The sequence below is a fragment of the Ranitomeya variabilis genome, chromosome 3 (assembly GCF_051348905.1).
Source record: "Ranitomeya variabilis isolate aRanVar5 chromosome 3, aRanVar5.hap1, whole genome shotgun sequence".
Classification (NCBI taxonomy): domain Eukaryota; kingdom Metazoa; phylum Chordata; class Amphibia; order Anura; family Dendrobatidae; genus Ranitomeya; species Ranitomeya variabilis.
Window position 1 is genome coordinate 619,631,973 of NC_135234.1, and position 27,964 is coordinate 619,659,936.

At 45.2% G+C, this 27,964-nt stretch overlaps 1 long non-coding RNA gene across 1 annotated transcript in view; it reads left to right on the forward strand.

Moving 5' to 3' along the window:
• Window positions 1-27,575, forward strand: part of LOC143818439 (uncharacterized) — a 100,918-nt gene extending 73,343 nt beyond the window's left edge. The window contains exons 3-4 of the long non-coding RNA XR_013224546.1: window positions 25,285-25,448; window positions 26,934-27,575. This is a non-coding gene — a long non-coding RNA (uncharacterized LOC143818439). The remainder of the gene's footprint in view (window positions 1-25,284; window positions 25,449-26,933) is intronic.
• The last annotated feature ends 389 nt before the right edge of the window (window positions 27,576-27,964 follow it).

Here is a 27,964-nt window from a genome sequence, read left to right on the forward strand (position 1 = left end):
AACTCCGGGACGGTTTTACGGTATCAGTGGACACATTTTATAAGTGTTAAGTTCTGCGTGTGCAAGGAGCTAAACCAAAATAGCTACCTTTTCCTTGTGCAGCATTACTGCTGCACAAGGTGCCTCTTTCAGTAACAAACGCCTTGGGGGGGGGGACAGATTCCCTTACATTTCAGTTGTTGTGTCAGCGTGGCGGTCGCATGACACATTGCCGGCTACACAGCTGGGGATCAGCTGACGTTACTGAAACCCAATAACACTGGGTCGTATGTTTTGACTGTGCAGACGGCACTTCTGAGCCTCAACTGGCGGTGTTGGAGCCCAGGAATTTAAGTTCAGGTGGTAGAAAGATGAACACAACAGGAGACCTGGATAACGTATACAGTGACCTAATTATTTAATCAGGAGGAGGAGTGGCAAATTCCTGCGAGATCCAGGCCTTGTTCATTTTCAGGAAAGTAAGCCGGTCAACGTTATCGGAGGATAGTCGCATGCGACGGTCAGTTAGTACACCACCTGCAGCACTAAAGACACGTTCCGATAATACACTGGCCGCAGGGCAAGACAGCACCTCCAATGCATACTGGCTTAGCTCTGGCCATGTATCCAGCTTTGAGACCCAAAACTTGAAAGGGGAAGAGCCGTCTGGGAGTACAGCAAGAGGGCAAGACATGTAGTCTGTCACCATCTGACGGAACCGTTGCCTCCTGCTGACTGGAGCCGTCTGTGATGGTGTAGACTTTTGTGGGGGGCACAGAAAACTGTGCCACAGTTGGGCCATACTGGTCTTGCCTTGGGCAGAGGCACTGCTTCTGCTCCCTCTTTGTGCAGAGCCTCCACCACTGCCTGGACGCACTGAGCTGCTTTGGAATGCACTAGCAGCACTTCTCTCAGTTGGAATGGAGAAGATGATGGAATTGACCAGTGTGTCTTGGTACTCCCGCATTTTTCGCTCCCGGTTCAACGGTGTGATGAGGCTTTCTACGTTGTCCCGGTAGCGAGGATCGAGGAGGGTGAACACCCAATAATCAGACATGTTGAGAATGTGGGCGATGCGGCGGTCGTTTCTCAGGCACTGCAGCATGTAATCCACCATGTGCTGCAGACTGCCAACTGCCCAAGAAACGCTGTCCCCTGCTGGAGGCGTGGTCTCTGCCCGCTCGTCATCACCCCACCCTCGCTGTACACACTGAGTACTGGACAATTCGGTAACTCCCTCCTCTGGACGGATGTCTTCCTCCTCCATTGACTCCTCCTCATCCTCCTCACAAACTGTCCCCTGCCTACGCGTTTGTGAGGAACCATGTGGCGCTGACTGTCCAGAAGATGATGGAAATGGTGAATCCTCATCCTCCACCTCTTCCACAACATCATCCCTTAGCGCTTGCAGTGATTTTTCAAGCAGGCAGATAAGGGGGACAGTCATGCTGACTAGTGCATCATCTGCACTCGCCATCCGCGTGGAATAATCAAAGGGACGCAAAACCTGGCAGACGTCATTCATAGTGGCCCACTCTGTGGTTGTGAAGTCTGTACGGCGCTGACTGCGACTTCTTTGCGCCTGAAGCAGCTGGTACTCCATTACAGCTTGCTGCTGCTCACACAACCGCTCCAACATATGTAACGTGGAATTCCACCTGGTAGGTAGGTCACATATGATGCGATGTTCCGGCAGGCGGTGTCGGCGCTGCAGAGCCGCAATGCGCACTTTTGCCGTGCTGGAACGCCGCAAGTGAGCACACTCTAGGCGGACCTTGTGCAGCAGTGCATCAAGATCCGGATAGTCCCTCAAAAAGCTCTGCACGACCAAATTGAGCACATGTGCCAGACATGGGATGTGAGTGAGGTTGCCGAGGCCCAGAGCTGCCACCAGATTTCGGCCATTATCACACACTACCATGCCTGGCTGGAGATTCGCTGGCACAAACCACACATCGCTCTCCTGCTTGATGGCATTCCAGAGCTCCTGCGCTGTGTGGCTACGATTCCCCAAAAAAATTAATTTCAAGACGGCCTGTTGACGTTTGGCCACGGCTGTGCTCATGTCGGTCGTAACAGGTACACGTTCATCACGGGTCCATGTGGAGGTGGACTGTGACGGCTCCTGCAGCGATGATTCTGAGGAACTGGTGTAAGAGGAGGAGTCAATGCGTACAGAATGGATTCCTGCAATCCTTGGAGTGGGCAGGACACGTCCTGCGCCACTCGCACGGTCTGTACCCGGCTCAACGACATTAACCCAATGGGCAGTGAGGGAAAGGTATCGCCCCTGTCCATGTTGACTGGTCCACGCATCGGTGGTGAGGTGGACCTTGCTACTGACGGCGTTCAGTAGCGCGTGTTTTATGTGTCCCTCCACATGCTTGTGCAGGGCAGGGACGGCTTGCCTGCTGAAGTAAAAGCGGCTGGGCACATTGTACTGTGGGACTGCCAATGACATCAAGTCACGGAAGCTGTCAGTCTCCACCAGCCTGAATGACAGCATTTCCAGTGAAAGAAGTTTGGCAATGCCTGCAGTCAGAGCCTGTGCTCGTGGGTGGTTTGACGAGAAAGGCCGCCTTTTCTCCCATATAAAATAACAAATGCACAGGTGCAATACCTGATGAAACAGCCAGCCTTCAATCAGGGATTGGCCGTGTGGTACACCAATGCACTAAGATAAAAACTGTATGTGGCGTGTTCACACAAGGAATGCAAGCATCTGGCTCCAGCCTATTAATGACGCCCTATGGCGGGCTGCCCAGTGCTAAAATGCATCCTGTGTGAACAGAGGCCACAGTATACAGAACCATTTGGGCCCAACTGCACCCTGCAAAAAAATATACGTGCAAAACAAAACATATAAATATATGTAAGGTATTGGTTGATATTCTGGCCATAATATGGAAGCTGGCAACCCATGTCAAGGGTGCTTACTTTTTGCCAGTCCTACACTAACATGAAAAACACCAAAAAAGGAACAATTCAAGAAAACACACCAAAAACAGGCAGAGATGCTTACCTGTCTGAATAGGCCTCAATACAAATGCACAAGCAGGGTGCAGCGGACCCAAATAAAATAACAAATGCACAGGTGCAATACCTAATGAAACAGCCAGCCTTCAATCAGGGATTGGCCGTGTGGTACACCAATGCACTAAGATAAAAACTGTATGTGGCGTGTTCACACAAGGAATGCAAGCATCTGGCTCCAGCCTATTAATGACGCCCTATGGCGGGCTGCCCAGTGCTAAAATGCATCCTGTGTGAACAGAGGCCACAGTATACAGAACCATTTGGGCCCAACTGCACCCTGCAAAAAAATATACGTGCAGGGTGCAGCGGACCCAAATAAAATTTATATGTTTTGTTTTGCACGTATATTTTTTTGCAGGGTGCAGTTGGGCCCAAATGGTTCTGTATACTGTGGCCTCTGTTCACACAGGATGCATTTTAGCACTGGGCAGCCCGCCATAGGGCGTCATTAATAGGCTGGAGCCAGATGCTTGCATTCCTTGTGTGAACACGCCACATACAGTTTTTATCTTAGTGCATTGGTGTACCACACGGCCAATCCCTGATTGAAGGCTGGCTGTTTCATTAGGTATTGCACCTGTGCATTTGTTATTTTATTTGGGTCCGCTGCACCCTGCTTGTGCATTTGTATTGAGGCCTATTCAGACAGGTAAGCATCTCTGCCTGTTTTTGGTGTGTTTTCTTGAATTGTTCCTTTTTTGGTGTTTTTCATGTTAGTGTAGGACTGGCAAAAAGTAAGGACCCTTGACGTGGGTTGCCAGCTTCCATATTATGGCCAGAATATCAACCAATACCTTACATATATTTATATGTTTTGTTTTGCACGTATTTTTTTTTGCAGGGTGCAGTTGGGCCCAAATGGTTCTGTATACTGTGGCCTCTGTTCACACAGGATGCATTTTAGCACTGGGCAGCCCGCCATAGGGCGTCATTAATAGGCTGGAGCCAGATGCTTGCATTCCTTGTGTGAACACGCCACATACAGTTTTTATCTTAGTGCATTGGTGTACCACACGGCCAATCCCTGATTGAAGGCTGGCTGTTTCATTAGGTATTGCACCTGTGCATTTGTTATTTTATTTGGGTCCGCTGCACCCTGTTTGTGCATTTGTATTGAGGCCTATTCAGACAGGTAAGCATCTCTGCCTGTTTTTGGTGTGTTTTCTTGAATTGTTCCTTTTTTGGCGCCTTTTCTCCCATGCCTGTACTACCGATGGCTGTAGACTGGGCTGGGAGTGTGTGGATGACTGGGAAAGTGGTGCTGCGGGTGGAATTACAGCGGGTCTCTGGACAACAGGGCCAGAGGTTCTTCCACGGCGATCCTGGGAGGAAGCCGAACCAGCTGCGTGTGAGCTAGAGGAAGAGGCAACACGAGCTGAAGAGGTGGTAGCTGCCGCTGTTGGTTGGCCTAGCTCTTCAGTGTGTTTTTCTAACTCCGCCGGGTGCCTGTTGCGCACATGTTTCCACATGTTGGAGGTATTGAGGTTGCTGACATTTCGACCTCTTTTGACTTTTTGATGACACACCTTGCATCTGACATAGCAAATGTCATCTGCAACTGTGTCAAAAAAGGACCAGGCACTGCAAGTCTTGGGAGCGCCCTTTTTGGCTTTTGGAAAAGACATGCTCCTATCGGGTGCCAAAGCGGAGGCTGCAGGATCCGCAGTCTTCCCCCTCCCTCTCCCTCTTTGGGCCGTACGGGGAATCTCTTCCTCAGAGCTGCTCCCACCACCTTCCTGTCCCTCACGCCAGGATGGGTCAAGGACCTCATCATCTACACTACCCTCTGCCCCCAACTGCTCCTCCTGGGTAGTCTCAGCAGCAGAGCACGCACCAGTAAGTGGCACCTGAGTGTCATCATCAGCTGATGCGGCCTGCGATGTGGTGACCGGAGCCACTGGCCCACCCGCCTCTTCAGAGGAAGAGAGAAAAAGCTGTTGGGCATCACTGCACCCTGCCTCTTCTTCCATTTCTCCAATGCTGCTTGGCTGGCCCCCTGTTTCCAAGCCAAGAGATTCAGAGAACAGAAGTAGAGACGGCTCCTGTCCTGGGCTCTCTGTCTGCCTGGGCAATTTGGCAGGTGGTGAAGAGACAGATGGCTGCTCTCCAGTGCTCTGTGTCTGAGAGGATGTGGCACTAATTGAAGTTGATGCATTAGCTGCCATCCATCCGACAACGGCTTCAATTTGTTCTTCACGCAGCAGCGGTGTACGGCGCTCTGACACAAAGCTGCGCATGAACGACTGTTGCCTGGTGAATGTGGGTGCTGATGAGTCACCGGTGCCCGCAGCAGGCACAGAATCCCCACGTCCCCTCCCTGCTCCGCGCCCACGCCCACGCCCACGCCCACGTGCCTTACTCACTGCCTTCTTCATCTTGGTTGACTGATAAAGATAAGCAGAAAAGTACTAACGGCTTTGTGTGCTTATTCCTGAGCAACTCCTCCTAACAGGTATAAGAAACACTAATTTTCTAAAGTGTGGACTAGACTTTAATATGAGCTAATGTGGCCTACACAAATGTAAAGTGGTGTAACTGGTGTGTTTGGTGAACTTTATTATTTATTTATTTTTTGGGGGCTGAACTGACAACGGATAGAGCTGCAGTCACACGGAGACCGTGCAGACAGACGTAAACGGCGCTGCAAGGCCCAAAAACCCTCCTCTACGTTATCCTATGTAGTGTTTTTCCACAAGTTAGCTGGAGACGGGTGGAAAGACACTAATAGGAATTTTTTGAAAAAATGTGCAGCAGCCTGCACTACTTAAAACAAAATGAAAATTGATTTGGCGGTATGACGCAGTGAACAACCCTGAGCTGGAGACAACCAGGCTACGGCTGCTCACAGACTACAGGGCGAGCTGCAGTCACACGGAGACCGTGCAGACAGCCGTAAATGGCGCTGCAAGGCCCAAAAACCCTCCTCTACGTTATCCTATGTAGTGTTTTTCCACAAATTAGCTGGAGACGGGTGGAAAGACACTAATAGGATTTTTTTGAATAAATTAGCAGCAGACTACACTACTTGAAAAAAAAAAAAAAAAGAACAGTATGAGGCAATGAACCACCCTCCCTGAACTGAATACAACCAGCTATGGATGGCCTATGTGGCTGCACTCAGACTAGAGAGTGGGCTGCACTCACACACACACACACACACACAGACCTTGCAGATCGCTGTGAAAACAGCGCTACAAGGCAAAAGCAAGGTGAATAGTAGGTGAACACAGCGGTTGCTAAATTAGCCTTTGGAAAGCACAAAGAAGCAAATCGCTATCTCTAAACTGTCCCTCAGTCAGCAAACAGCGTCCTGTCACTAACTGAATTCACAGCAGAGTGATCGCAAAATGGCGCCAGCGACTTTTAAACTGCATCATGACATCATTTCAGCAGCCAATCACAGCCTTGCCAGTAGTTTCATGCCCTCCATGCTAAACAGGATGTGCCCACACTTGGAATCATTCTCATTGGCTGAATTTCTGCATTTTGAATCTTGGAACTTCCGATTCCGGTATCCGATACGCGGCAAGTATCGGAATCCCGGTATCGGAATTCCGATACCGCAAGTATCGGCTGATACCCGATACTTGCGGTATCGGAATGCTCAACACTACTGATGAGTCTTCCATGCCCAGCACCAGTTCATCCTCCACTTCTTCCTCGCCTCCTGCACCTTCCTCAAGAGTTTGGCTGCTGCCATGCGCCCTCGGTAATCCCTCTCCCCCAGCCTCCAATGCCAGCTGCCTTGGTGCTGTCAACCTTCTTGACCTTGGAGATATGATCCCTTCCGCATACGACTCCTCCTGTTCCTCCTCCTCCTCTTGTTCCACCACCTGACTCCGAACACTGTGTAAGGTGGGCTCCAGCATGTAAATCACCGGAATGGTCATGCTGATAATGGCATCATCAGCACTAAACATCTTCGTTGCTATTTCAAAACTGTGCAGAAGGGTGCATAGGTCCCTGATCTGAGACCACTCTTGCAGCGTGATTTGCCCCACCTCTTGATCTTGTTGGCCCAGGCTATACGTCATAACGTATTGCACCAGGGCTCGTCAGACAGTGCAGACACTGCTCCTAGGCCTAAAACTATTAACTGGACTAGATGCAGTAAAAATTGAGATACACAGGCGGTATAGTTAGTTTCACAGGCTGGCTACTCTGCTGACATGCAGACACTGCTCCTAGGCCCAAAACTATTAACTGAATTAGATGCAGTAAAAATAGAGATACACAGGCGGTATAGTTAGTTTCACAGGCGGGCTACTCTGCTGACGTGCAGACACTGCTCCTACGCCCAAAACTATTAACTGGATTAGATGCAGTAAAAATTGAGATACACAGGCGGTATAGTTTGTTTCACAGGCGGGCTACTCTGCTGATGTGCAGACACTGCTCCTACACCCAAAACTATTATCTGGATTAGATGCAGTAAAAATTGAGATACACAGGTGGTATAGTTTGTTTCACAGGCGGGCTACTCTGCTGACGTGCAGACACTGTTCCTAGGCCCAAAACTATTAACTGGATTAGATGCAGTAAAAATTGAGATACACAGGCGGTATAGTTTGTTTCACAGGCTGGCTACTCTGCTGACGTACAGACACTGCTCCTAGGCCCTAAACTATTAACTGGATTAGATGCAGTGAAAATAGAGATACACAGGCGGTGTAGTTAGTTTCACAGGCGGGCTACTCTGCTGACGTGCAGACACAGTTACTAAGCCCAAAACCCCAAAACGATTTACTGGGTTAGATGCAGTAAAAATTGAGATACACAGGCGGTGTAGCAAGCTTCACAGGCAGGCTACTCAGATGACTATCAGACAATGCTACTAGCCCAAAAGGATTGGCTGAGCTAGATTACACCAAATGCTGTGACTAACACTTGCACAGCACTGGCTCAGACCTGCCTGGCAAACAGTGCTATGAACTGCTGTAACCTACCCTGAAAGGGGCTGATATTACAACTAGTCCCGACTCCTCCCGACTCCCTAAACCTATCTCTCTGACAATTCGCTCCAAAAAAACACTCTTAGTCTGTATAGCGCCCACAGCAGCAGCGGTGCCGTCTAACACTAAGCTGCAGCAGTGAGGAAATGGTGGCGACGGGGCAAATGGCTGGTTCTTATAGGGCAAGGACATGTGACATACACAGCCAATGACACATGCCCTTGCTTGTGTGCATCAAATGCACATTGCTGTGTGTGTGTGCACTGCTGATAGGCTGAGAGACTGCACCACCCCTCTGTAAATGCGGGAAAGAAAAAAAAATGGAGATCGGCATTATTTCAGCACAGATCTATCCCCCGCCCACTATACACTGAAACAGTCCATTAACAATGATAAACAGTTTTAATGTGCAAATCAAGCTAGGCTTTTGGTGAACGAACAGTTATCAAACAGAAACTCGAACAGACGAATTTTAAGCAAATTGTTCGGGTTCATCGAACGACTCGAACACCGCCCAAAACAGCTCGAATTTGAAACTGGCGAACAGTTTGACTCGAACACCGCTCATCTCTAGCAGTGACACACAGTCAACAAAAAAACACAGACATGTGAACAGCATGATATATGAAAATGAGTATGTGTCTTATCCCAGAAAAAAATAGACACCACAACGAGGCTTCAGAGTGATTTTATGTATACCTGAAATTTTTCCACAAATTTTGTGGCACTTAGCGGAAAATGCGACTTGAAGCTCAGAAAAGTCTCAAAAAAAGGTTACAGCCAAAAATATGGAACATTTTTCATTTTACGCAAAATTCATGAACCACTTGTACTAATTGAAAGATAAAGACATCAATAAATACCACTAGACAAAAAAAGAAGTAAATTTAAAAAATCTTGCAAATAGTAATTTAAGCTCAGAGTGCGGCTTTTTTAAGCTGGTATGTATTAAAAATTATTTTTAAACTCATACTTTTCCATTAGAACATTAATTAGCGAAATCTATTGAATTAACTTCTTTTGACCGACCAGGGGGTGACTTACAGTTTTGTGATCCAATGATCCTAATTATGGTCTTTGTATAATGATCCTATATTTATGTAATTGAGCTCATTTGTTCTCATTTCTCTTTATTCATTTGGGGTTTTTATTCAACTTCACAGTCTGAAACAAGACATTACATCCAAATGTTGCCAGAGTAATTATATTTGACATAATATAACACATTCACAGTTTTATAAAGATAGTAATTAGTGATGAGCAAGTGTACCCATTGCTCGGGTTTTCCCGAGCACGCTCGGGTGACCTCCGAGTATTTATGACTGCTCAGAGATTTAGTTTTCATCGTGGCAGCTGAATGATTTACAGCTACTAGCCTGCATAATTACATGTGGGGATTGCCTAGCACATCAGGGGCTCTCCAAACGCGACATGGCGTCCAATCTCAATTCCAGCCAATTCTGCTTTGAACAAGTAAAACAGTGCTCCTTCCCTTCCGAGCTCTGCCGTGTGCCCAAACAGTGGTTCCCCCCCCATATATGGGGTATCAGAGTACTCAGCACAAATTGGACCACAACTTTTGTGGTCCAATTTCTCCTGTTACCCTTGGGAAAAAAAAATGTGGGGGCTAAAATATAATTTTCGTGGAAAAAAAATTTTTTTTATTTTCACGGCTCTGCGTTATAAACTGTAGTGAAACACTTGTTGGTTCAAAGTTCTCACAACACATCTAGATAAGTTCCTTGGGGGGTCTAGTTTCCAATATGGGGTCACTTGTGGGGGGTTTCTACTGTTTAGGTACATCAGGGACTCTGCAAATGCAACATGACGCCTGCAGACCAGTCCATCTAAGTCTGCATTTCAAACGGCACTCCTTCCCTTCCGAGCTCTGCCGTGCGCCCAAACAGTGGTTACCCCCATGTATGGGGTATCAGCGTACTCAGGACAAATTGGAAAATAACTTTTGTGGTCCAATTTCTCCTGTTACCCTTGGGAAAAAAAATTGGGGGCTAAAACATCATTTTGTGGAAAGAAAAAATGATTTTTTAATTTTCACGGCGCTACATTCTAAACTTTAGAGAAACAATTGGGGGTTAAAAGTGCTCACCACACATCTTGATAAGTTCCTTAGGGGGTCTTCTTTCCAAAATGGGGTCACTTGTGGGGGGTTTCTACTGTTTAGGCACGTCAGGGGCTCTCCAAACGCGACATTGGTTCCGATCTCAATTCCAGCCAATTTTGCATTGAAAAGTCAAACGGCGCTCCTTCCCTTCCTAGCTCTGCCATGCGCTCAAACAGTGGTTTATCCCCATATATGAAGTATCAGCGTACTCAGGACAAATTGCACAACAACTTTTGGGGTCCAATTTATCCTGTTACCCTTGGGAAAATAAAAAATTTGGGGCGAAAAGATCATTTTTTGTGAAAATTAATATGAAATTTTTTTTTACGGCTCTACATTGTAAACTTCTGTGAAGCACTTGGAGGTTCAAAGTGCTCACCACACATCTAGATAAGTTCCTTAGGGGGTCTACTTTCCAAAATGGTGTCACTTGTGGGGGTTTCCACTGTTTAGGCATGTCAGGGGCTCTCCAATCGCGACATGGGTTCCGATCTCAATTTCAGCAAATCTTGCATTGATAAGTCAAATGGCGCTCCTTCCCTTCCGAGCTCTGCCATGTGCCCAAACATTGGTTTACCCCAACATGTAGGGTATCGGCATACTCAGGACAAATTGTACAACAACTTTTGTGGTCAAATTTCTCCTGTTACCCTTGGTAAGATAAAACAAATTGAATCTGAAGTAAAAATTTTGTTAAAAAAAAGTTAAATGTTCAATTTTTTTTAAACATTCCAAAAATTCCTGTGAAGCACCTGAAGGGTTAATAAAAAATTTTAATGTGGTTTTGAGTACCTTGAGGGGTGCAGTTTTTAGAATGGTGTCACTTTTGGGTATTTTCTGTCATATAGACCCCTCAAAGTCACTTCAAGTGTGAGGTGGTCCGTAAAAAAAATGGTTTTGCAAATTTTGTTGCAAAAATGAGAAATCGCTGGTCAACTTTTAACCCTTATAACTCCCTAACAAAAAAAAATATGTTTCCAAAACTGTGCTGATGTAAAGCAGACATATGGGAAATGTTGTTTATTAACTATATTATGTGATATAACTCTCTAATATAAGGGCATAAAAACGAAAAATTTGAAAATTGCTAAATTTTCATAATGTTCGACAAATTTCTGTTTTATTCACAAATAAATGCAAGTCATATCGAAGAAGTTTTACCACTATCATAAAGTACAATATGTCATGAGAAAACAATGTCAGAATCACCAGGATCCTTTGAAGCGTTTCAGCGTTATGACCTCATAAAATGACAGTGGTCAGAATTGTAAAAATTGGCCCTGTCACTTAGGTGAAAACAGGCTTCGGGGTGAAGGGGTTAATATAGTTTTGAAAGTCTGTTACACCTTAGTTTAATACTAAATATGACTGCCGTACATCTAATATATACAACCAGCTTAAAACCACATTGGCATTTGACATTAAACAGATACCAAGTTGCAGTCTTAAAAGAAAGAACAACAGCAGATACACAGAGAAAAATAATAAAAAGATCAGTAAGAAATAATAACGAGGTTCTCTGTAAGACTTCCACCGGAATGTGAAAAGGTCCTGCAGATTGTGGAGCATTTGTCGCTTGCTTGAATTGAGCATTCATTCCTAGGTTTAGTGTTCCTTTACTCTATATTTGTACTTTCGTACAAGTAACCAGGCGCCGCCGCATTCATTCACTGGTGATGTGGCAGAAGTCAAGACCAGAATCTTTAAACGGGGTAATATACATCCAGCCACATTGACTACAGTGGCTGGAACTTGTAGTACCATCCAGTCTGGCAGCATGGGTTTTTGCCATGTCCAGCTGGAGTTTTAAACTCTCTCAGCCTTGGCCAATCTGACAGCACCAAACCCTACTAGTACTCCCAGCTTAGTTTTGGGAGCTGCTGGATGTAGTTTCACTTGCCTGGTTTAGATCTCTACATTTTGGGTACTGTTTTATTGCTTTTTGTCAACTTAGACCTTGGTCCATTTCTCCCTTGACTGCCCTATTGGTTATCACCCAGTTATCTGACCACTTCTGCCAGTCTGCACCACCAGGCAGCAGGTGACTCTGTGGGCCCAACCTAGCTGCCCCTGTGTAAGTCCAGATCCCTGAGCAGGTATTAAAGAATGAAGGCCAGGTCAGAACCTAAAATCTGGTAAATGAAGTGGCTTGCGATAAACCTAAGGCCGGTTTCACATTTGCAGTTGTGTCCGCCGCGCTTCTGACGCAAACATCCACATGCATCTTGATTTCATATCTTTAACATTGTGGACCCAGATTCATGCATTTGCATGCGTTTGCCTGCGTTTGCTTACTCATCTTTTCGCGGTGTGCGGCGGGGCGCTGCTAACGCACTACGTCGCAATTTTTGAGGCGGCAAATTTCCATCAAATATGCGTAGGCATGCGCATGTGGATGAGTGCATTAAAATAACGCATTACTGTCTAAGAGAACGCATGCGTACGCATGTCATGTACATTACACATACACATGTTCAGGAACTGATTTAGACATGCCCACTGAGACATGCCCTCCTGCAAATGCATGCAAAAAAACGCATGTAAATGCATGCAAACGTAGTGTTTTTTTTCCATCATGCGTAACACTGCGTTAGCATGCGTTGGCATGCGTTTTTGCATGCGGTTGCGGACAAGACGCTGGAGACTCAACCGCAAATGTGAAACTAGCCTAAGTGAGGTAGCTTTTAGAGCTGCCAGGCCACCACTGACAGAACCATGATATAATTACCCTCTATTTATGGAGATTTTTAGCATTATGTCTAAAGTAACCTATAGAGATGAGTGAGCACTAAAATGCTAGGATGCTCGTTACTCTAACCAAACAATTCCTAATGCTGGAATGATGATTTCGAGTACAGAACATAATGGGAGTCATTTTGAAATCCAAGCATTTTTTCGACAGACCCTAGAAAGAGGTTTGGGGGGGAAGTGAAAATGATGAAATGGATGGGAAAAGTGCTGAATGGAAGTAGAACAGCATGAGGAAGACCCCTGGAAGCATCTCTGGCCACAAGATCGTTGCTGAGAATAATAGTGTCACACTATTACTCCGCTTTAAGGACTGACAAAAATTCAAAATCGACATGAAAATGGAGTTTACATGAAAAGAAATGTTAAGAAACATTCCTTCCTATGTAATGACTTTTTATAAGGCAACATTTTAAAATGATTTTTAAAAGAAATAATTTAAGTAAAGTAAAATTACATTTTTTTGTAAAAAATTGGAAATTTCATTGTAATTTATGAAGGAAGCAAGAACTGACAAAATTGTGATGTAAGAGGGACTCCTAGACTGATAAAGGCTATGTACAAAGTGCAAAGTCTCCCAAAAACTACAAGCAAGGTAATTCATATAACCTTGAAGGCATCAACTGTAGTACCTTATTCAAATATTGTTAGCGAAGTATAGTTGTGGAACTCCTCCACTCATGCAGGTTCTTTACCTAGGAAAGCCTGCCAAAAATTACAAGCAAGGTCATCCATACACCCCTGAAGGCAACAACTGTGGTACCTCATTTTAATATTGTGAGCCAAGTATAGTTAGAACCATAGAATCATAGAATGTTTGAGTTGGAAGGGACCTCAAAGGTCATTCTGTCCAACCTCCTGCTCAATGCAGAGCAGGATTCACTAAACCATCTCAGAGAGTTGTCTGCTCAGCCATTGTTTGAAGACCTCCATTGAAAGAAAACTCACATCCTCTCATGGCAGCCTGTTCCACTCATTGATCACCCTCACTGTCAAAAAGTTCTTCCAATATCTAATCTGTATCTTCTCTCATTCAGGTTCATTCCATTGCTTCTCATGTTTTCATGTACAAATGAGAATAAGGATGATCATTCTACATTTTAACATCCCTTCAGATATTTGTAGACAGCTATTAAGTCTCCTCTTAGCCTACTTTTTTGCAAGCTAAACATTCCCATATCCTTTAACTGTTCCTCATAGGAAATACTTCGCAGTCCACTAACCATCCCGGTATCTCTTCTCTGATCTTACTCCAGTTTTTCAATGTCTTTATTAAAATAGAGGGGGATAATTACTTCATGTGATCTAGACTATATGCTTCTCTTAATACATCCTAGAACTGGGTTTGCCTTTTTTGCTGCTGCATTACACTGTTGACTCATGTGCAGTCTGTGATCTATACCCACATCTTTTTCACATGTGTTGTTTCTTAGTTCTCTTGGCATCACAGACTTGGCCCTATCCTGGATCTCATCATATCTAACAGACCGGACAATCAGTGTCTCCCTCTCCCACACCACCTCCTCATCTCGCCCGTCTGTCGGTGTTCCCCAAGGCCCAGTTCTAGGACCCCTACTCTTCTCCATCTACACCTTCGGCCTGGGACAGCTCATAGAATCCCATGGTTTAAAATATCATCTCTACGCTGATGACACGCAGATCTACCTATCTGGACCTGACCTCACTTCCTTACTCACCAAAATCCCACAATGTCTGTCTGCTATTTCATCTTTCTTTTCTGCTCACTTTCTAAAACTGAAAATGGACAAAACAGAATTCATCATCTTTCCCCCACCTCACTCTACCTCTCCACCCGACCTATCCATCAATGTCAATGGCTGCTCACTTTCCCCAGTCCCGCATGCTTGGTGCCTCGGGGTGACCCTTGACTCTGCCCTCTCTTTCAAGCCACATATCCAAGCCCTTGCCTCCTCCTGCCGATTCCAACTCAAAAACATTTCCCGGATCCGTGCATTCCTTGACCATGAAACCACAAAAACACTAGTGCATGCCCTTATCATCTCCCACCTCGACTACTGCAACCTCCTACTCTCTGGCCTTCCCTCTAGCACTCTGGCACCACTCCAATCCATCCTAAACTCTGCTGCCCAACTAATCCACCTGTCTCGTTGTTATTCCCCAGCCTCTCCTCTATGCCAGGCCTTTCTGTTGTGATCCGCTTTTTGGGCTCCCCTGGTGGTGGCTGGTGGTACTGGAGACTTGTGTGTGCTTTTCTGCCTCAGCTCACCTGCTTCCATCAGTTTTGGGAGTTCCCTATTTAGCCTTGCTCTCCAGTCACTTCCTTGCCGGTCATCATTGTAACCTGAGTCATTCAGTTGCATGTTCCTGCTACTAGTCTGCTGATCAGCTAAGTGGACTCTTGTCCTTTTGTTTTGTATTTTTTGTCCAGTTTACAGTTTTGTCATTTCCTGTTACTGGAAGCTCTTGTGGACTGAAATTGCCACTCCTGTGTGATGAGTTGACACAGGAGTCTTAAAGTAATTTCAGGATGGGTTTTTGAAAGGGTTTTTCAGCTGACCGTGAAGTCCTCTTTTGTATCCTTCCTCTATCTAGTAAGTGGACCTCGCTTTGCTAAATCTACCTTCATACTGTGTATGTCTTTTCCTCTGAACTCACCGTTAATATATGTGGGGGCTACTATCATCTTTGGGGAATTTTACTAGAGGTAAGCCAGGTCTGTTCCTTCCTCTTTCAGGCGTAGTTAGTTCTCCGGCTGGCGCATGGCATCTAGGCAGCCGTAGGAATGCTTCCTGGCTACTGTTAGTTGTGTGGTAGATTTAGGTCACGGTCGGCTTGAGTTTCCATCACCCGAGAGCTAGTCTGTTATTTTTGTGTTTCTGATGTTCCCATGCCATTGGGGAATCATGACAGTATGACCGGCCACTGTTAAAGTAATTGGCAGAAGAAAGGAGAGTAAAAGAAGTCTGTAGATTTTTTTTTTTTCCCTCTCATGTTTGCTACTTAGTTGGCTCAGTTGTATTTCTGCTCTATTTACAGCCTTGCCTTTCTCTCCTTCTAATCCTTGAATGGCTCTGATCTCTCCGGTTTAAGGATGGACCCTCAGAGTTTGGCTGCAGGTTTAAATAATCTTGCTACGAAGGTTCAGAATTTACAAGATTATGTTATACGTACTCCTATTTCTGAACCTAAGATTCCTACACCAGAGGTATTTTCCGGAGATAGATCTCGGTTTCTGAATTTCAAATGTAATTGTAAATTATTCCTTTCTCTCAGACCTCACTCCTCTGGAGATCCTGTTCAGCAGGTTAAGATTGTGATTTCTTTGCTGCGAGGTGACCCTCAAAATTGGGCATTTTCATTGACACCAGGGGATCCTGCGTTGCTCAATGTGGATGCGTTTTTTCTGGCTTTAGGGTTGCTGTATGAGGAACCTAATTTGGAGATTCAAGCTGAAAAACTTTAATAGCCCTGTCTCAAGGGCAAGATGAAGCTGAGATATACTGCCAAAAATTTTGTAAATGGTCTGTGCTTACTCAGTGGAATGAGTGTGCCCTAGCGGCAAATTTCAGAGAGGGCCTTTCTGATGCCGTTAAGGATGTCATGGTGGGGTTTCCTACGCCCACAGGTCTGAATGAGTCCATGACAATGGCGATTCAGATTGATCGGCGTTTGCGGGAGCGCATACCCGTGCACCATTTGGCGGTATCTTCTGAAGGGACGCCAGAGAAAATGCAATGTGACAGAATTCTGTCAAGAAGCGAGCGGCAGAATTATAGGCGCAAAAATGGCTTGTGCTTCTACTGTGGTGATTCCGCGCATGTTATATCAGCATGCTCTAAACGTACTAGGAAGGTTGACAAGTCTGTTTCTATTGGCACTTTACAGTCTAAGGCTACTTTCACACACAGCATATTTGCTGCGTATTTTTACGCGCGCGTATTTTGCTGCTGCTTTACCTGCGTTTTTTTACGCAGGCAAAAAACGCAGCTGCTTTCACACACTGCGTTTTTTGCTGCGTTTTTTGCAGCTGTGTTTTTTTCAGCATTGTGTACTGAAAATAAAGTTTGTTTGAAAAAAAAAAAAAAGGGGAAAAAAAAAGAGTCATTGAGGTCATTTCCTGTCTTTATGACTCGGAATACAATACACACTGGAGTTAACATCATGTCGATTCTGCCAGCTGCAATGGCCTTGAGCCAAAGACGCCTCAGCAAGCGGAACAGACATCAGCTGGGGTTTACTAACCCCACTGTCACTAACCCCAGGTTACTAGGGCAGGCATCAGTCAGACGCCCCCCCTCGTAACCCTGTACGGTAAGGGTATGTTCACACGATCCTGATTTCAATCCTTTTTTTTTCAGGACAAAAACCGCAGCTCTTGGCAGAAAACGCAGGTGCGTTTTTGGTGCGTTTTTGGTGCGTTTTTGATGCGGTTTTTAGTGCGTTTTTTTATGCAGTTTTCTCTGCAGATTGTCTGTGTTTGACACAAATAAAGCTTTAACTGCAGTGGGGGAAAAAAAAAAAAAGAAATGATGTCATTTCCTTGTCCAACCCTTTTCTTCTTCCATCCTCCATTTTGGGACTAAACACCAAAATGAGTGGACGTGTTTTGAATGACAGCGCTCCGCAGAGTGCTGAGCGTAGGCCAGATCACAGCCCGCGGATCCAGCTCTATCCAGCTATTTAAGTCTACGTTCACATTTGCGGTCTGCGCCGCAGCGTCGGGCGCCGCATGCGTCATGCGCCCCTATATTTAACATGGGGGCGCATGGACATGCGTCGCACTTGCGTTTTGCGCCGCATGCGTCACTGCAGCGCATGCATCCGGCCGCAGAGGACGCAGCAAGTTGCATTTTTGCTGCGTCCAAAATCAATCAAAATAAGGACGCATGCGGCGCACAACGCAAATGTGAACATAGCCTAAGTGCCACGTATTTAAGTGCCACGTATTTAAGTGCCACGTATTTAAGTGCCACGTATTTAAGTGCCACGCATTTCTTTGCCACGTATCACGTATTTCAGTGCCACGTATTTCAGTGCCACGTATTTCAGTGCCACATATTTCAGTGCCACGTATTTCAGTGCCACGTATTTCAGTGCCACGTGCCACATATTTAAGTGCCACGTATCACGTATTTCAGTGCCACGTATTTCAGTGCCACATATTTCAGTGCCACGTATTTCAGTGCCACGTGCCACGTATTTAAGTGCCACGTATTTAAGTGCCACGAATCACGTATTTTAGTGCCACGTATTTCAGTGCCACGTGCCACGTATTTCAGTGCCACGTGCCACGTATTTAAGTGCCACGTATCACGTATTTAAGTGCCACGTGCCACGTATGTAAGTGCCACGTATCACGTATTTCAGTGCCACGTATCACGTATTTCAGTGCCACGTATCAAAGTGCCACGTATCAAAGTGCCACGTGCCACATATTTCAGTGCCACGTGCCACGTATCAAAGTGCTACGTGCCACGTATCAAAGTGCCACGTGCCACATATTTCAGTGCCACGTATCTAAGTGACACGTGCCACGTATCAAAGTGCCACGTGCCACATATTTCAGTGCCACGTGCCACGTATTTAAGTGACACGTGCCACGTATCAAAGTGCCACGTGCCACATATTTCAGTGCCACGTATTTAAGTGACACGTGACACGTATCACGTATAAGTGCCACGTGTCACGTATTTAATTGCCACATATTTAAGTGCCACGTATCAAGATTTTCCATGGAGAACAGACACATCCAGAGATATGTCTGCTCTCCACGGCTGCAGCAACACACTGACAGGAGCCATAGTTCCTGTCGGTGTGTGTCACTGCGCAAGCGCGAGCGAGTTTACCGGCGGTCATTGACCCCGGCACTCTCGCTTAACGGCAGTGCTGCGTGGGAAAGTTCAACGCAGCTGTACTGCTGTTAACCGAGACGCCGGAGTCATTGAACGCCGGAACAGTACGCGATACACTGCTAGGAGCTTCGCTCCTGGCAGTGTATCGCCGGAGAGCAGGGGATCGGCGTGGGACACTCGTTTTATGGATTCTGCGGACAGGGAGTATGAATTTGGTTTATTATTTTTTGATTTTTTCCTGGAGGATCGAGGGCTTCGCCTACAAGTGTGCTGTTGGTGAGTATATACTCTATGTTATGTGTTGTATGTACTGTACTGTGTGTCATGTATGTGTATTGTGTGTAGGTGTTTTGTGTAACTTTACAATTGTGCTAAGTCGCCGGACACAGGGACAACTCTCCCATCCTAATACCGGATGGGAGTAGTAGTCCCATACGGCGACTTAGCACAATGGTGGCACTAGCGTCGCATGGGGACACACACACACACACACACACACACACACATACACAGCTTCACTGGGGGGCGGGGGCTTCCCTCTTCCTGTCCGACGTCACGTCCGGTCCTGGGTGTCAACCCCTCCGTACAAAGACGCCGACACCCAGGACAAAGGCGCTGTGTGTGGAAGGTAATATGGGGCCCTAGGGGGATACGCAGACACGCCGCTGCGTAAAGAATTGACATGTCAATTCTTTTTACGCCGGCGTGTTTGCAGACAAAAGCGCCGCGTTTTTTTGCGGTGTGTCTGAACGGCAAAGTGAATTTCTCATTCACTTTGCCGGCAGATGAAAATGACATTGCGCATTTTTGAAAAGCGCCCGCAAAATAGCGCTCAAAAATGCGCTATGTCTGAAAGTAGCCTAAATTTCTTCTGTCTGTAACTCTGATTTGTTCATTATCAGTTATTACCGTGGATGCCTATGTGGACTCTGGCGCCGCTCTGAGTCTCATGGATTGGTCCTTCGCCAGGCGCTGTGGGTTTGATTTGGAGCCTCTGGAAGTTCCTATACCTCTGAAGGGTATTGATTCTACACCTCTGGCTTGTAATAGACCACAGTTCTGGACGCAAGTGACTATGCGTATGACTCCAGACCATCAGGAGATGATTCGCTTCCTCGTGTTGTATAATTTACATGATGTTTTAGTGCTTGGATTACCATGGTTACAATCTCATAACCCAGTACTGGACTGGAAAACTATGTCTGTGTTAAGCTGGGGATGTCGGGGGGCTCATGGGGACATACCTTTGGTTCCTATCTCGTCATCTATTCCCTCTGAGATTCCGGCATTTTTGTCGGATTTTGGGGATATTTTTGAAGAGCCTAAAATTGGTTCTCTCCCTCCCCACAGAGAGTGTGATTGCGCCATAGATCTGATTCCAGGCAGTAAATTTCCAAAGGGTCGTTTGTTTAACCTATCTGTACCTGAGCATGCTGCCATGCGAGAGTATGTTAAGGAGTCCCTGGAAAAGGGACATATTCGTCCTTCTTCATCACCTTTAGGAGCTGGGTTTTTCTTTGTCTCTAAAAAGGATGGCTCGCTGAGGCCTTGTATTGATTATCGACTCCTGAATAAAATTACTGTCAAATATCAGTATCCGTTGCCGCTGCTTACTGATTTGTTTGCTCGCATAAGGGGGGCTAAGTGGTTCTCCAAGATTGATCTCCGTGGGGCGTATAATTTGGTGCGAATTAAGCAAGGGGATGAGTGGAAAACCGCATTTAATACGCCTGAGGGCCACTTTGAGTATTTAGTAATGCCTTTCGGCCTTTCTAATGCGCCTTCAGTTTTTCAGTCCTTTATGCATGATATTTTCCGTGAATATCTGGATAAATTTATGATTGTGTATTTGGACGATATTTTGATTTTTTCTGAGGACTGGGAGTCTCATGTTCAGCAGGTCAGGAGGGTTTTTCAGGTCTTGCGGGAGAATTCTCTGTGTGTAAAGGGTTCTAAGTGTGTTTTTGGGGTTCAAAAGATTTCCTTTTTGGGGTACATTTTTTCCCCTTCTTCTGTTGAGATGGACCCTGTCAAGGTTCGGGCTATTTGTGATCTTCCTGTCTCTCAGAGGATGTCTGTTATCTGGGTGGTGTGTGACCGTTTTTCTAAGATGGTTCATTTGGTGCCATTGCCGAAGTTGCCTTCCTCGTCTGAGTTGGTTCCTTTGTTTTTTCAAAATGTGGTTCGCTTGCATGGTATTCCTGAAAGTATCGTTTCTGATAGGGGTACCCAGTTCGTTTCTAGATTTTGGCGGGCATTCTGTGCCAGGTTGGGCATTGATTTGTCTTTTTCGTCTGCCTTCCATCCTCAGACTAATGGCCAGACGGAGCGAACTAATCAAACTTTGGAGACGTATTTGAGGTGTTTTGTGTCTGCGGATCAGGACGATTGGTTGCCTTTTTGCCGTTGGCGGAGTTTGCTCTTAATAATCGGGCTAGTTCTGCCACTTTGGTTTCCCCTTTCTTTTGCAATTCGGGGTTTCATCCCCGTTTTTCTTCTGGTCAGGTGGAGTCTTCGGATTGTCCTGGAGTAGATGCTGTGGTGGATCGGTTGTATCGGATTTGGGAACAAGTGGTGGACAATTTGAATTTGTCCCAGGAGAGGACTCAGCGGTTTGCTAACCGCCAGCGTCGGGTTGGTCCTCGCCTTCGTGTTGGGGACTTGGTGTGGTTGTCTTCCCGTTTTGTCCCAATGAGGGTTTCTTCTCCTAAATTTAAGCCTCGGTTCATCGGTCCCTATAGGATTTTGGAGATTATTAACCCTGTTTCCTTTCGTTTGGACCTTCCGGCATCTTTCGCTATCCATAATGTGTTCCATCGGTCGTTGTTGCGGAGATACGAGGTGCCGGTGGTTCCTTCTGCTGAGCCTCCTGCTCCTGTGCTGGTTGAGGGTGAATTGGAGTATGTTATAGAGAAGATCTTGGACTCCCGTATTTCCAGGCGGAGACTCCAGTATCTGGTTAAATGGAAGGGCTATGGTCAGGAAGATAATTCTTGGGTAACTGCCTCTGATGTTCATGCCTCAGATTTGGTTCGTGCCTTTCATAGGGCTCATCCAGGTCGCCCTGGCGGTACTTGTGAGGGTTCGGTGCCCCCTCCTTAAGGGGGGGGTACTGTTGTGATCCGCTTTTTGGGCTCCCCTGGTGGTGGCTGGTGGTACTGGAGACTTGTGTGTGCTTTTCTGCCTCAGCTCACTTGCTTCCATCAGTTTTGGGAGTTCCCTATTTAGCCTTGCTCTCCAGTCACTTCCTTGCCGGTCATCATTGTAACCTGAGTCATTCAGTTGCATGTTCCTGCTACTAGTCTGCTGATCAGCTAAGTGGACTCTTGTCCTTTTGTTTTGTATTTTTTGTCCAGTTTACAGTTTTGTCATTTCCTGTTACTGGAAGCTCTTGTGGACTGAAATTGCCACTCCTATGTGATGAGTTGACACAGGAGTCTTAAAGTAATTTCAGGATGGGTTTTTGAAAGGGTTTTTCAGCTGACCGTGAAGTCCTCTTTTGTATCCTTCCTCTATCTAGTAAGTGGACCTCGCTTTGCTAAATCTACCTTCATACTGTGTATGTCTTTTCCTCTGAACTCACCGTTAATATACGTGGGGGCTACTATCATCTTTGGGGAATTTTACTAGAGGTAAGCCAGGTCTGTTCCTTCCTTTTTCAGGCGTAGTTAGTTCTCCGGCTGGCGCTTGGCATCTAGGCAGCCGTAGGAATGCTTCCTGGCTACTGTTAGTTGTGTGGTAGATTTAGGTCACGGTCGGCTTGAGTTTCCATCACCCGAGAGCTAGTCTGTTATTTTTGTGTTTCTGATGTTCCCATGCCATTGGGGAATCATGACACCTTTCATTGGCTTCCTATTGCCCAGAGGCTACAGTTCAAAATACTAACAATGACATACAAAACCATTCACAACCTGTCTCCTCCATACATCTTTGACATGGTCTCCCAGTACCTATCTACATGCAACCTTCGATCGTCTCATGATCTCCTTCTCTACTCCTCTCTCATCTCTTCCTCCCACAACCGCATCCAAGACTTCTCCCGTGCTTCCCCTATGCTCTGGAACTCTCTACCCCAACACATCAGGCTCTTGCCTACCATGGAAACCTTCAAAAGGAACCTGAAGACTCACCTATTCCGACAAGCCTACAACATGCAGCGATCCTCTGTCTGCTGAACCTGCCTCGCGGGCAGGGTCCTCTCTCCTCCTGTACTTGTGTGTGCCTTGTTTTACTCATGTTTATTGTACTGGTCTATATTTGCCCCGTTCACATGTAAAGCGCCATGGAATAAATGGCACTATAAAAATGTATATTAATAATAATAATGTTGTGCCGATGGAAGCAGAGAAGGAGCTCACTCCATCTGCAATGCCCCTTGATGTCGCTGTCACTATTGACAGTGGCATCAGAGGGGTTAAACATCCGCGATTGGTGCTAGCACCAATCATGAGCGTTGCTGCAGGATGTCAGCTCTCATATACAGCTGGCACCCACTCCTGATTGCGGCGGCTCTCAGTTTGATCCCACATGATGCAGCGCCATACCTTCTCCCTTATGCCTCAAAACTACTGGAACAGCATGTCCATCTTGAACTGTCCTCCCACCTCTCCTCCTGCAGTTTGCAGGAATGCAGCTCCCATGGTGCCGTACGCATGTCGGGAAGGCGTTAATATACCAGTGAAATGTAACAAGAACCTCGCCTCAGTGTATGGATGTATGGATGAATCATTGAATCCATAAAAAAAGTTTTGGAAGTTTTTTTTTAGAGTTTAATATATCAGAGAAATGTAGCAAGAACTGCATTACGTTACAGTGTATGGATGAATCATTGAATTTTTTCAAGTTTTTTTTATTTTTATATAACATCAAAATGTAACACATAGCATGTAATAGTGTATATATCATTAATTGAATCAATAAAAAAATTCTATGCTTTTTGGGGGGTTTTCATATCATTCAAATGTAACAGAAAGCACGTAAAACTGTATGGATGAGTAATTGATCCAGACAAATTTCTCACTGCATTTTTGTAGAGTTATATACTAATGAAGATGTACCACAGAGCATGGAATACTGTATGGATCAGTAATGGAATTCAGACAAATATTTTGATGCTTTTTTTGTAGTGCTCTATACCACCAAAATGTACGACAGAGCATGTAATACTGTACAGTATAGTTCAGAAATTCTATCAAGAATAATTTTACAACTCTTTTTATGAGTGTTCTATACTGTACCAACAAAATGTACCCCAGAAAACCTAATACTCTATGGATGAGCATTTACTGGTTATTTTATGGGGGGACTCCAGAAAAAAAATGGTGTTGGTCCCCTCATAAATTCAAACCAGCAAAGGCTAAACAGACAGCTGTTGACTACTAACAGCCAGGAAATGGGCCAAAAAAAGTGGTCCCCCCTTCCCAGGCTAAGGACTTTAGCCCTTGACCACCCCAAAAATATTGCATCAATAAGAGGCGCAAATCAGGCACTTAGCCTCGCTTTTCCCACTTGACCTGGTGCGGTGGCAAGTGGGATAATAGTTGTGGGGTTGATGTCAGTTTTGTATTAACAGCTGACATCAAGACCAGGAGTTAGTAATGGAGAGGCGTCAATAAGACGTCCCCATAACTAGCATAAAGTTTTTTAATTAAAATAAAGACACTGACACTTATTTGTAATAAAAATAAAAAAGCAAAGTTATACTCACCTTTACACCTAATCCACTGAAGCACATGTCCTCTGTAAAAGACAAAAAATAATAAACCACCTTATTCCTCACCTGTCCGATGAGAAGATAATACACTTATGCAAGATTAAAAATAATAAGCAACCATATTCCTCACCTGTCTGACGGAAGATAATCCAGTTGTACATTACTATTCTAGCTCTGCTACATCTAGATGCCATGAGGTGCCATGATGGACATTTGCATGATCAAGCGTTCAGCCTGGCAGCCAGCAGTGTCTCATGGTGACGTGAATAAGGTGAGTGGAGTTCATAGCCGATGAACTTTATTCATCTCACTGACATCACTGCTACAGGCATTATTTTTTATCTTTTACAGGGAACATGGGCATTGGAGGATTATCTTATTATTTTTCGTCTTTTACAGGGGACATGGGCTTCCGTGGATTAGGTATAAAGGTGAATATAACTTTGCTTTTTTATTTTTATTTCAAATAAAGGTGTCACTGTCTTTAATTCTAATAAAGGATTTTATTCTGGCTGTTTTTTTTCTTTTTTCAATCTAACTATGGAGTTAGTAATAAGGGGGCTTATAGACGCCTCTACATTACTAAACCCTGGGCTTGATGTCAGCAACCATAAAACAGCTGACATCAATCCCAAACTTATTACCCCACTTACTACCGCACCAGAGCAAGGCTGTGGTGGGCCAATATCAATGGCCTCTTCCCAGCCTGAAAATACCAGCCCTCAGCTGTCTGCTCTAGCTTGGATGGTTGTCAAAAATGGTGGACCCCACACCATTTTATTAGATTATTTATATAAATAATTTTTTACAAAATATTGCGTGTGACCCCTCTATTCTTGATAACCAGCCATAATAAAGATATCAGCGCATTAAAATCCTGGCTTTCATCACTAATTTTAGGCTCGCATCTGCACACTGCAAACTTTGAACTCTGGCCGACATGTACACAGAAGTCCTTCGGATCACTTCTTCTCTGGAGAATACAAATTATGAACACACATGGCCCAGCACCAAGGAACCTTAGGACTCTGTTTTCCTGCACCGTGGGACCCCACTCCCTTTAGGTAAATGGTATAAGTTATAGTTGGCATAGTTTCACCCTTCAGGGTGTCTGGGATGCAGTTACTGACAGCTCAGCTGTCCAATCCGGTACAGGGGCATGTTGAAGCTGTCAGTACTTTGATTGACAGCATGGCCATCCAATCTAGTTCAGGGGCATGCTGAGCTGTCAGTGTCTTGATTAACAGCTTGACTAGCCAATCTGTGACTGGGAGGCATCGGCTGTCTCCAAGTGTTCACTATCCTAGGTGATTGCCATGCCTACTTAACTGAGCAGCTTCTCCCAGACCATTGCCAGATGTACATTCAGATTGTGAGGTTTGTGCTGTGCTTTCCTGTGCCTTGAGTTCTGTTTGCCTGATCTGTTGCCTGACCTTAGACTTCGTTCTGACCATCTGCCTGTTTAACCCCTTCAGCTCTGATCCGTTATCTTCCTGGTACTCTGACTTAGGAACATTACCTGACAACGCTTTTGTCTCTTCCTTCTTTTTATGATGTACCCTCATGGCTTCTGACCTTGGACTCCTTGACCACTCTGACTCACAGCTTGGCCGTTGGAAGTGACTAGCATCACAATAGTACTGGGCACACGGATCTTATTATCTGCTCCTATTACTGCTCCATACTACTTTCTCTGCTTTCACATTGCGTGGACATTAAGTCCCATACACAATGTTGCATATATTACTATGCCCTGTACATATCCACATTTGGTTGCAGTTTACTCCCTTCTTGAAAATCCTCAACTTTGATACATACATACATAGTATGTGACAGAGTTAGGTTGGTTTCACATTTGCGGTTGTGTCTGCAGAGTTTCTGACGCATACATCTGCATGCGTCTTGATTTCCTATCTTTAACATTGTAGAAGCAGGTGCATGCGTTTGCCTGCGTTTGCTTACACATGCGTTTTTTGCGGTGTGCGGCAAGGCGTGGAAATCGCACCATGTTGGATTTTTTGAGGCGGCAATTTCTGTCAAATATGCGCAGAAATGCGCATGCGGATGAGTGCATTTAAAAAATGGATTACTGTCTATGGAAACGCATGCTTATGCATGTATTTGCGTATGCATGCATTTGATGCACTTGCGTACTTTGCACTGCGCATGTCCAGGAACTGATTTAGACACGCCCATTGAGACACGCCCTTCTGGAAATATCAAATGCATGCGCATAAAAAGCGCAAATGCATGTAAAAACGCATACAAACGCTGCATTTTTTTTGCCATCATGCGTAAGCTGATGCGGTTAAAAAAACCTCTGCCTTATCATGCGTTTGCATGCGGTTGCGGATAATATGCTGCGGACACAACCGCAACTTATTTAGCATGTCATCTCTTTTCTGTGTTCAAACTTGTCACCATATGTAGGTACCTATTACCTATAGATTAGAGATTAAGCTACATTTGATTTTGTATTGTGAGTGACTCGTTTCTTACGTTGTTTCACTGTCATTTAATAATAATGTGATTTTTTTTTTTATACACAGATATATCTTGAAAAAGGCTATGATGTGCCGAAACGTCGAGTTTATTCATAACTTAAGAGAACACTGCAGTTTTATAAAAATCAGCTTCTCTACATGACTGACAGTCATTTCATTCCAGTGTCAGTTGAATTCCAACCAGAGTACACCTCATTCTACTTAAAATGCTTCTGATTAGGTGATCACCTGAACCAAATCTTATTTAACGAAGGAAAGTATAAAAAACACTGTTGGGGTGTAATATCCCAAAAATAATAGGAATGAAAAAATAACTTTTAACCAAGCCAAATGAGTTGAAAAGAAAAGTCTTGAGTGAGGAAAAGAAGGGCTCAATTCTGGCTTTACTAGAAGAGGGACACAGTGAGCGTCATATTGCCTCCATCCTTAAAATTTCTAAGACGGCAGTCCATTACAACAAGGTCAAGCAGCAGACATTGGGGAAAACGAAGCTACAGACCGGCAAAGGGCAAAAACAACTCTCCACTAACTGGGATGACCGTCATTTTATTCGAATGTTACTCAGCAACCGCAGGATGACATCACGTGACCTACAAAAGGAATGGCAAATGGCACCTGGGGTGAAGTGCACGGCAAGAACAGTTTATAACAGGCTGCTAGAGGCAGGACTCAAGTCATGTAAAGCTAGAAAAAAGCCTTTCATCTATGAGAAGTGTTGTGAAATTGGATTCTGGGCTCCCCCGGTGGCCACTTGTGGAATTGAACTTGTGTGCATCATCCCCTCTGTTCACCTGCTCCTATCAGGATGTGGGAGTCGCTATATAACCTTGCTCCTCTGTCAGTTTCTTGCCGGTCAACAATGTAATCAGAAGCCTTCTGTGCTTGTTCCTGCTACTAGACAACTCCCAGCTAAGTTGGACTTTTGTCCTTGTGTGTTTTTGCATTTTGTTCCTGTTCACAGCTGCTGTTTCGTTACTGTGTCTGGAAAGCTCTTGTGATCGGAAATTGCCACTCTGGTGTTATGAGTTAATGCTAGAGTCTTAAAGGAATTTCTGGATGGTGTTTTGATAGGGTTT